At 35.7% G+C, this 11,729-nt stretch overlaps 1 protein-coding gene across 2 annotated transcripts in view; it reads left to right on the forward strand.

Moving 5' to 3' along the window:
- Positions 1–1,594, forward strand: part of LOC309625181 (disintegrin and metalloproteinase domain-containing protein 20-like) — a 34,619-nt gene extending 33,025 nt beyond the window's left edge. For both annotated transcript variants that reach the window (XM_082384335.1, XM_082384336.1), the window contains exon 2: positions 1–1,594. This exon is cut by the window's left edge. The gene's annotated coding sequence lies outside the window, so the exon portion shown is untranslated.
- Positions 1,595–11,729: the final 10,135 nt, after the last annotated feature.

Below are 11,729 nucleotides of genomic sequence, written 5' to 3' on the forward strand. Positions count from 1 at the left end.
CTGATATGACATGATCTCCAGGACCTGTTCTTAAGGATACAACGCTATATTCATCACATTACATGTAATATACAGCTGCTCTTTTTGTAAGAAAGAGGATTGGTTCAAATAGGCACATTTATTTTCTTTTATTTGCAAAAAAAGAAAGATTGGAAAAATAAACCAAAAGTTAATAAAATGGTTACTTAGAGGGGAATAGGGAAAATAAGATGGGGGAGAGTCCAGAATAGAAATAAGACTTATTTGAACAGCATTGGTTATATGGTTTCAGTTTGGGATCATGTAAATGACTGATATAAATAAAAATTGACCCCTAAAATACCAATTACTCAAAATTGAAAACAAATAAATTAACCTAAACACATATCATGTTGATGACATAACCACACAGACAAAAGAATTGTTTCAAGTGACTTTCAAACAGTCGTATTGTTAGTAATAATATTGGTATAATTACTTTGACTGTATTTGATATACAGCATAGGATAAAGCAAAAAGTAGCAAAGTTAATGTAACAGAAAAAAGTTACAAGTAAGCAATCAAAGAAGTCAAATAAAAATTTTATTATCTTTTGTTTTGAAAGAAAGTATTAATATGAATTCATGATTTTTGGTCAACTTATTCATGTATAATTTATATACAATATCATGAATGCACCCACTCTAAGTGTAACAGTATGATGAGTTTTGACACATAATACATATGTATCAACATATGGAAGAATACCATTACCTCCCAAATTTCCTTGTGCCCCTGAGCAGTCAGTGCCCCTATCCTCTACCTTATGCAGCCACTGATATGATTTCTGTCACTATAGAATGTAGCCTATTCTAGAATTTCATATAAATTCAATCAAATAGTATTATCTGAGTCTTGCTTTGTTCACTTGGCTTTTCTTTTTCTTTCTGAGATTCATCCATGTTGTTGATTGTATCAGCAGTATTCCATTATATGATTCTAACAAAACTTGTTTTTTCAATCATCTGTTAATGAATCTTTGGGTTGTTTCCAGTATTTTACCTGTTTGTAAGTAAAGCTGCAATGGACATGCATATACAAGTCTTTTGGAGAACATGTGTTTAATTTTTGCTGGGTAAACATCCAAGAGTAGAGTTATTGGGCATAGAATAAGTGTATATTTAATCTTATAAGAAACTGCCAAAAATGTGTTCCAAAGTAGTTATAACAGTTGACACTCCCACCAACAATGGTTGAGTACTCCAGTTACTCTACCCTCCAGACTCCTGGTGCCATCAGACTTTTAATTTTACCATTTTGGTAGATTTGTAGTGGTATATACTTGTGGTTTAACTTGCATTTCCCTTATGACTAATGATGTTGAGCATTTTTTTCATGTATTTACTAACCATTTTTATGTCTTCTTTTGGAAGTGTTTTCATGTATATGTACATTGAATATTTTCTCCCAATCATTTTCTCACCAGTGTCTTGGGAGAACAGAGAATTTTAATTTTGATTAAATCTAATTTACCAATTATTTTATGGTTAGTGCTTTTTGTATGCTGTATAAAATTATTGCTTACCCTAATATTACATAGATTTCCCCATATTTTGGGGAAAGTTCTTTTGTTTTAACTTTTATATTTGCATCTGTGATGCATCTTGAGTTTATTTCTGTTTACTATGGAAGGTGGTGGCAGATTTTCTTTTTTCTTTTTAAATAAAAATATTCAGTTGTGACAGAGATCAAGATGGTAGAGTAGGAGGATGCTGGGCTCACCTTCCCTCATCAACACATCAAAACTACAACTACATATAGAGAGACTCTCACTGAAATAGACCTGGGGACTAGCAAGAAAGCTCTTCCACAACCAAGACTGTAAATAAAGATCCACACAGAGTCTGATAGGAAGGGAGGAGAAGTGATTTGGTTGGGACCCACATCCCTAGCAGGGGACACACAAGAGGAGGGAGATATCACAGGCTCGGGGATCTTCCTGGGGGGGTGAGAGCTTTGAGCCACATCTTAGGAACCCCAGCCCTGGGGTCCAACACCAAGAAGATGAGCCCCCTTAGCTGGTTTGAAAACCAGTGAGACTTAACCAGATGACTGTAAGAAACCGAGACTCTGCTCTTAAAGAACACATGCACAGACTTGCTCACTCACAGTCACAGTGTGGAGGCAGCAGATTGAAAACTGCCTGGGGTTCTGGCTGGCTTGCCAGAACTGCCCCGGCACCTGTTCCCAGCTCCCCTCCCCAGCCTGCGCTGAGCTCTTGCTCCAGCCACTCTTTCTCTCCACTAAGGTAGAGGCTGCCATTGCCAACAAGAGTGCACACACTTGGAGACCCTGGCCCTGCCTCTGACCAGGACAGAGGCAGCCACTGCCAGCACATGCATCAGTGCACACACTTGGGAGGGAGCAAAACTAACTCCATGACGGAAACCACCATCACTGGAGTGTGTGTCCTTGTGCACACTCAGAGAGTGGGGGGCGAAATAAACTCAGTAATGTGATGCCAACCCCTCCAGCCCGGACCTAGGCTCTAACCAGGGTACGCACACCTGGGAAAAAGTGAAATGAGCACAGAAGTACAGTCCCAAGCCCTCAGGACCCAGCCACACCCCAAACCAAGGTGGCGACTGCCATCACAACCTGGAGAAACCCAACTCCCTCAGGGCTCCTGCTCCAGCCCCTTGGGCCCTGCCTCCACTCCTGACAGGGAGTGCTGAACATTAAGCATAGCAGAGGCTCAGGCTCACACCTGGAATTGACTCTAGCCCCTGAAACTCCAGCCATACCTCCCACCAAGGCAGTGGTGGCCAGCACACCCCAGAGGATGACACAGCCAGTGCTCACTTCAGATCCAGGTCTCCCAGCAAAGCCACTGGGCACATGTAGACTGCATAGGGATGCCCCCACACAGGACATGTCTTTAAGACCAAGACAGTTAACTGTTTCACCTAATTTCATAGAAATAGAGAAAATTAAACAAAGTGAGAAGACAGAGGAATATGTTTCAAATAAAAGAATAAGAAAAAAACCAACTAATGAAAAAGAGATAAATAATTTACCAGATAAAAGTTCAAAACTTTAACAATAAGTATGCTAATTGAACTTGGGAAAAGAATAGATGAACATGGAATTTTAATAAGGAACTAGAAAAAAAAAAAAAGAACCAGAGTTGAAGAATAAAATAACTGAAATGCAAAATACACTAGAAGGAATTAACAGCAGACACAGTGATACAGAAGAACACATAAGCGATCTGGAAGGTAGAATAACGGAAATCACCTAATCAGAATAGAAAAAAAACCCCAAATTTTAAGGGACTTCTGAGACAATGTCAAATGTACTAATATATGCATTACAGAGATCCCAAAAGGAGAAGAGAAAAAGAAAATGGCCAAAAATATATTTGATGAAATTATGGCTGAAAATGTCCTGAAGCTGAAGAAAGAAACAGGTACAAGGAGCACAGAGTCTCAACCAAGATGAACGCAAAGAGACCCACAACAAGGCATATAATAATTAAAATGACAAAAATTAAAGGTAGAAAATTTTAAAGGCTGCAGAGAAAAACAAAGAGTAACATGCAAGAAAGCCCCCATAAGGCTATCAGCTGAATTTTCAGCAGAAATTTCATAGGCCAGAAGGGAGTGGCATGATATATTTAAAGTGCTGAAAGGGGAAAACCTACAACCTAGGATTCTCTATCCAGCAAGGTTAACATTCAGAATTGAAGGAGATAAAGAACTTCTCAGACAAGCAAAACTAAAAGAGTACACCAGCACTAAACCAACCCTACAAGAGGTGTTAACGGGTCTTATTTAGGTGGAAAAGGAAAGGCTACAACAAGAAGTAAGAATTTTTAGGAAAGAAAAATCCCACTAGTAAAGGCAAACATATACTGAAGGGTGTGAATCAACCACTTAAATAAGCTAGTGCAAAGTTTAAAATACAAAAATTTTTAAATCAACTATAACACAGTAAACAATTAAGTGATAGGTATAAAGATGTAAAACATGACATCAAAAACACAAAACCTTGGGGAAGGGAGTAAAAACTGTAGATCCTTTAGAATGTGTTTGAACTTAAATGACTATCAGTTTAAAACAAGTAGATGTAATAATATATTGAACCCCATGGTAACCACAAATCAAAAACCTACAAACAAACAAATGGCACCTAATCAAACTTATAAGCTTTTGCACAGTGAAGGAAACCATAAACAAAATGAAAAGACAACTTACGGAATGGGAGAAAATATTTGCAAACAACATGAACGACAAGGGCTTATTTTCAAAAAATATACAAATAACTTATACAGCTCAATAACAAAAAAACAAACCACCCACTAAAAAAAAAATGGACAGAAGACCTAAATAGACATTTCTCCAAAGAAGACATACAGATGGCCAACGGGCACATGAAAAGATGCTCAACATCACTAATTATTAGAGAAATGTGAATCAAAACTACACTGAGGTATCACCTCACACCAGTCAGAATGGCCATCATCAAAAAGTCTACAAACAACATATGCTGGAGAGGGTGTGGAGAAAAGGGAACCCTCTTGCACTGTTGGTGGGAATGTAAATTGATACAGCCACTATGGAGAACAGTATGGACGTTCCTTACAAAACTAAGAATAGAATTACCATATGATCCAGCAATCCCACTACTGGGCATATACCCAAAGAAAACCATAATTCAAAAAGACACATGCACCCCAATGTTCATTGTGGCACTATTTATAATAGCCAGGTCATGGAAGCAACCTAAATGCCCATCGACAGAGGAATGGATAAAGAAGATGTGGCATATATATACAGTGAAATATTAGCCATAAAAAGGAACGAAACTGAGTTATTTGTAGTGAGGTGGATGGACCTAGAGCTTGTCATACAGAGTGAAGTAAGTCAGAAAGAGAAAATCACATACTGTATGCTAACACATGTATATGGAATCTAAAAAAAAAAAAAAAAAAAAAAGGTCATGAAGAACCTAGGGACAAGATGGGAATAAAAATGCCAACCTACCAGAGAATGGACTTGAGGATACGAGGAGGGGGAAGGGTAGGCTGGGACAAAGTGAGAGAGCGGCATGGACATATATACACTACCAAATGTAAAATAGATAGCTAGTGGGAAGCAGCCGCATAGCACAGGGAGATCAGCTCAGTGCTTTGTGACCACCTAGAGGGGTGGGAGGGAGGGAGATGCAAGAGGGAAGAGCTATGGGGACATATGTATATGTATAACTGATTCACTTTGTTATAAAGCAGAAACTAACACACCATTGTAAAGCAATTATACTCCAATAAAGATGTTCAAAAAAATCAGCAGAATACACATTCTTTTCAAGTGCATATAGAAAGTTCTCTAGGATAGATCACACACTAGGCCACCAGTCCCAACAAATTTAAGAGGATAGAAATTATATCAGGCATTTTTTCCAACCACAATGGTATGAAACAAGAAATCAATTACAGGAAGAAAAATGGGAAAAACACAAACACATGAAAACTAAAAAAAACACGCCACTAAAAATGCAATGTGTCAATGAAGGAATTAAATAGAAGTTCAGAAAATACCTCAAGACAAATGAAAATGAAATCATAACTTTCAGAAGTCTATGGGATGCAGTAAAAGCAATTTGAAGAGGGAAGCTTATAGCGATACAGGCCTACCACAAGAAACAAGAAAAATCTCAGATAACCATCCTAATCTACCATCTAAAGGAATTAGAAAAGAACAAGGCCCAAAGTCAGCAAAAAGAAGGAACCAATAAAGATCAGAGAGGAAATAAATAAAATAGAAACCAAAAGAAAGAAAGAAACAACAATAGAAAAGATCAATGAAACTAAAAACAATTATACTCCAATAAAGATGTTAAAAAAAAAAGAAGAGAGACGACCCAAATAAACAAAATAAGAAATGAAAGTGGAGAAATTACAACCAATTTCACAGAAACTCAATCATAAGAGAATACTATGAACAGTTATATGCCAACAAATTGGACAATCTAGAAGACATGGATACATTTCTAGAAACATACAATGTTCCAAGAAGCAATCAGGAAGAAAAAGATAATCTGAACAGAGTGATCACTAGTAGTGAAATTGACTTAGTAATCCAAAAACTCCCAGCAAACAAAAGTCCAGCACTCGAAGCCTTCACAGGGGAATTCTACCAAACGAATAAAGAAGAATTAATACCTATCCTTCTCAAATTATCCCCCAAAATTAAAGAGGACTAAACACTCCCAAATTTATTCTATGAGGCCACCATTACCCTGACACCAAAACCAAAGACACTCCAAAAACAGGCCATATTACAGGCCAATATCTCTGATGAATATAGATGCAAAAATCCTCAACAAAATATTAGCAAACTGAATTTAACAATATGTAAAAAGGATTAAATACCATGATCAAGTGGGATTTATTTCAGAGATGCAAGGATGATTCAACATATGAAAAAAATCATTGTCATATGCCACATTAACAAAAAGAAGGATAAAAAATCACATGGTCATCTCAATAGACACAGAAAAAGCATTTGACAAAATTTAACACCCATTCAAGACAAAAACTTTCATCAAGTTGGGTATAGAGGGAACATATCTCAACATAATAAAGGCCATTTTTGACAAACCGACACTAACATACTCAATGGTGAAACTTTTCCTCTAAAATCAGGAACAAGACAGGGATACCCACTCTCACCATTTCTATTGTATTTAACACATTATTGCAAGTCCTAGCCAGAGCAACAAGACAAGAAAAAGAAATAAAATTTATCCAAATTGGAAAGAAAATAGTAAACTGTCACTATTTGCAGGTGACATGGTAATATATGGAGAAAATCCTAAAGTCTCCACCAAAAAAATGATTAGAACTAATTAACAAATTCAATAAAGTTATAGGATACAAGATTAATACACAGAAGTCTGTTGCTTTTCTACACACTAATAATGAACTATCATAAAGACAGAGCAAGAAAACAATCTTGTTTAAAATTACACCATAAAGAATAAAATACCTATTAAACTTAACCAAGGAGGTGTAAGACCTGTGCTCTGAAAACCATAAAACACTGATGAAGGAAACTGAAGATGATACAAAGAAATGGAAAGGTAGCCTGTGTCCCTGGATGGGAGAATTAATATTAAAATGGCCATATTACCCAAAGCAATCTACAGATTTAATGAAATACCTTTCAAAATACTCATGACATTTTTCACAGAACTAGAACAAATACTCCTAAAATTCATATGGGACCACAAAAGAGCTTGAATAGACAACACAATCTTGAGAAAAAAAAGAACACAGCTGGAGGAATCACCATCCCAGACTTCAGAGTGTACTACAAAGCTACAGTAATCAAAACAGTATGGTACTGGCACAAAAACAGAAATATAGATCAATGGAAGAGAATAGAGGGCCCAGAAGCAAACTGTCACAATCTACAACAAAGAAGACACGAATGTACATTGAGGAAAAGACAGTCTGTTCAAAAGCGGTGCTGGGAATGCTAGACAGTTACATGTAAAATATTGAAATGAGAACATTTCCTCACATCATATACAAAAATAAACTCAAAATGGATTAAAGACCTAAATGTAAGACTGGAAACCATTAAACTCCTTGAAGAAAACATAGGCAGTACACATTTTTATATAAGTCTTAAAAATAAATTTTATTTTGGATCTGTCTCCTCAGGCAAAAGAAACAAAAGAAATCTGTTGCTTTCTTTTAAAGCAACTAACTTTTACTAAAAGTAAAAACACACAGATGGGATCTAATTAAACTTAAAAGCTTTTGCACAGTAAAGAAACGATCAACAAAGTGAAAAAACAATCTACTGAATGGGAGAAGATATTTACAAATGATATTTTTGATAAGGGGTTAATATCCAAAATATGTAAACAGCTCATACAACTCAATATAAAAAACAAACAAATAAACAACCCAATTAAAGAATGGGCAGAAGACCTGAATAGACATTTTTCCAAAGAAGACATACAGATGGCCAGCAGGCACATGAAAAGATGCTCAGCATCACTAATGATCAGGGAACTACAGATCAAAATCACCATGCAATAAGACCTCACACCTCTCAGAATAGCTATCATCAAAAAGACCACAAATAACAAATGTTGTCAAGGATGTGGAGAAATGGGAACCCTGGTACTCTGTTGATGGGACTGTAAAGTGGTACAGCCACTATGGAAAACTGTATGGAAGTTCCTCAAAAAAGTAAAAATAGAACTACCATATGATCAGAAATTTCACTCCTGGGTATATATCCAAAGAAAATTAAAACACTAATTTGAAAAGATATATGTACCCCAATGTTCATAGCAGAATTATTTACAATGGCAAAGATATGGAACCAACCTAACAAATACTGTATATTTTCACTTAAATGTGAAATCAAAAATGTAAAACAAATGAATGAATATAACAAAACAGAAACTGACTCATCGATACAGAGAACAAAGTAGTGGTTACCAGTGAGGGGAGGGGTGAGAAGAGGGGCAAAACAGAGGAAAGGGATTAAGAGGTACAAACTACTAGGTATAAAATTAATAAGATACAAGGATGTATAAGATACAAGAATGTAATGTAAAGCACAAGGAATATATCCACTATTTTATAATAACTCTAAATGGAGTATAATCTATAAAAATATTGTCACTATGTTGTACAGCTGAAACTAATAACATTGTAAATCAACTATATTTTAATTTAAAATAGTAATAATAAAGTCCAAAAAAGAATATTCAGTTGTGCCAGAGTCAATAACTTTCATTTCCTCATTGAATTACTTTGGTAAATTTGCCATAAAATCAATAGAGTATGTATGCATGGATCTCTTTCTGGATTCCCTATCCTGTCCCATTGATCTATATGTCTTTTCTTATGACAAAACTACCGAGACTTCATGAATAGGTAGCATGGATGAATCTCCAAAAATATGCTGAGTGGAAGAAGCAATTCTCAAAAGAATGCATACTGTTTAAATTTATATGAAATCCTAGAATAGGCAATATTCTATAGTAACTGCATATTCTATATTTTATTTGAATATTTAAATATATAAATCTAGACATGTAGTAAGTTTATTTTCATTCAGTTCAAATATTGTCTAATTTCCCTCATGATTTGTCCTGTCACCCACAAGTTATTTAAAGGTGTGTTGATTAATGTTGAAATATTTGGGTGAGTTTCCTAAATTTTTTGTTATTGTTTTCTAATTTATTTACATTTTGTTCAGAGAACATTCCTTGTATAATTTTAAACCTCTTAAATTTCCAAAGACTTATTTCATAGACCAGCATAGTGACTGTTCCATGTGCACTTGAAAAGAATGTGTATTCTCCTATTGTTGGGTAGAATGTTTCCTAATATCACATAAGTCAAATTGGTTGATACTTCTGTTCAAGTCTTCTATATCTTTACTGATATTCTACTTGTTCTATCAATTAGTGAGAAAGGAGTGTTGAAATCATCATATCACATATAATGGCCTTGTTTATTTCTCCTTTTAATCTGCCAGTTTTAAACTTTATGTTTATTATGTTTTTATTATTATGCACCTATACAGTTAGGACTGTTATGTTTTCTTGATGAAGTGACCTTTTTATCATTGCGAAATGTCCCTCTCAATCTCTGGTAGTAATTTTTTGTCCTGAAGTCAACTTTTTCTGGTGTCAGTTTATCAACTGTACTTTCTTATGATTAGTGTTTGTGTAGCTAACATTTATTATTATTTTTTATTGGAGTAAAATTGCTTTATAATGTTGTGTTAGTTTCTGCTGTACAATGAAGTGAATCAGCTTTATGTATACCTATATTCCCTCCCTCTTGGACCTCCCTCCTACCCTCCATCCCACCCATTTAAGTCATCACAGAGCACCGAGCTGAGCTCCCTGTGCTATACAGCAGGTTCCCACTAGCTATTTTACATATGGTAGTCTATTTATGGCAACCTAATCTCCCAATTAGTCCCACCCTCCCCTTTCCCCAATGTGTGCACATGTCCATTCTCTATGTCTATGACTCTATTCCTTCCCTACAAGTAGGTTCATCTCTACCATTTTTCTAGATTCCACATATAAGTGTTAATATACAATATTTGTTTTTCTCTTTCTGGCTTACTTCACTCTGTATAACAGACTCTAGGTCCATCCACATCTCTACAAATGACCCAATTTTGTTCCTTTTTATGGCTGAGTAATATTCCATTGTATATATGTACCACATCTTCTTTATCCATTCATCTGTCGTTGGACATTAGGGTTGTTTCCGTGTCGTGGCTATTGTAAATAGTGTTGCGATGAACATTGGGGTACATGTGTCCTTTTGAGTTATGGTTTTCTCTGGGTATATACCCAGTAGTGGGATTGCTGGGTCCTATGGTAGTTCTATTTTTAGTTTATTAAGGAACCTCCATAATGTTCTCCATAGTGGCTGTATCAATTTACTTTCCCACCAACAGTGCAAAAGTGTTCTCTTTTATCCAAACCCTCTCTAGCATTTATTGTTGTAGATTTTTTGGTGATGGCCATTCTGACCAGTGGGAGGTGATACATCACTGTAGTTTTGATTTGCATTTCTCTAACAATTAGTGATGTTGAGCATCTTTTCATGTGCCTCTTGGTTATCTGTATGTCTTCTTTGGTGAAATGTCTATTTAGGTCTTCCACCCATTTTTTAATTGGGTTGTTTGTTGTTTTTGATATTGAGCTGCATGAGCTCTTGGTATATTTTGGAGATTAATCCTTTGTCTGTTGCTTCATTTGCAAATATTTTCTCCCATTCAGAGGGCTGTCTTTTTGTCTTGTTTGTGGTTGGCTTTGCTGTGCAAAAGCTTTTAAGTTTCATTAGGTCCCATTTGTTTATTTTTGTTTTTATTTTCATTACTCTAGGAGGTGGGTCAAAAAAGATCTTGCTACGATTTATGTCAAAGAGTGTTCTTCCTATGTTTTCCTCTAAGAGTTTTATAGTGTCCAGCCTTACATTTAGGTCTTTAATCCATTTTGAGTTTATTTTTGTGTATGGTGTTAGGGAGTGTTCTAATTTCATACTTTTACATGTAGCTGTCCAGTTTTCCCAGCACCACTTATTGAAGAAGCTGTCTTTTCTCCATCGTATGTTTTTACCTCCTTTGTCATAAATTAGGTGACCATATGTGTGTGGATTTATCTCTGGGCTTTCTATTCTGTACCATTGATCTATAGTTCTGTTTTTGTGTCAGCACCATACTGTCTTCATTACTGTAGCTTTGTAGTATAGTTTGAAGTCAGGGAGCCTGATTCCTCCAGCTCCGTTTTTCTTTCTCAAGATTGCTTTGGCTATTCAGGGTCTTTTGTGTTTCCATACAGATTGTAACATTTTGTGTTCTAATTCTGTGAAGAATATCATTGGTAGTTTGATAGGGATTGCATTGAATCTGTAGATTGCTTTGGGTAGTACAGTCATTTTCACAATATTGATTCTTCCAATCCAAGAACATGGTATATTTCTCCATCTGTTTATGTCATCCTTGATTTCTTTCATCAGTGTTTTATAGTTTTCTGAGTACAAGTCTTTTGCCTCCTTAGGTAGGTTTATTCCCAGGTACTTATTCTTTTTGTTGAGATGGTAAATGGGATTTTTCCCTTAATTTCTCTTTCTGATTTTTTGTTGTTAATGTATAGGAATGCCAGAGATTTCTGTGCATTAATTTTGTATCCTGCAACCTTACCAAATTCATTGA

This window comes from Balaenoptera borealis (assembly GCF_965194805.1).
Source record: "Balaenoptera borealis genome assembly, chromosome: 3".
In the NCBI taxonomy this organism is placed as follows: Eukaryota; Metazoa; Chordata; class Mammalia; order Artiodactyla; family Balaenopteridae; genus Balaenoptera; species Balaenoptera borealis.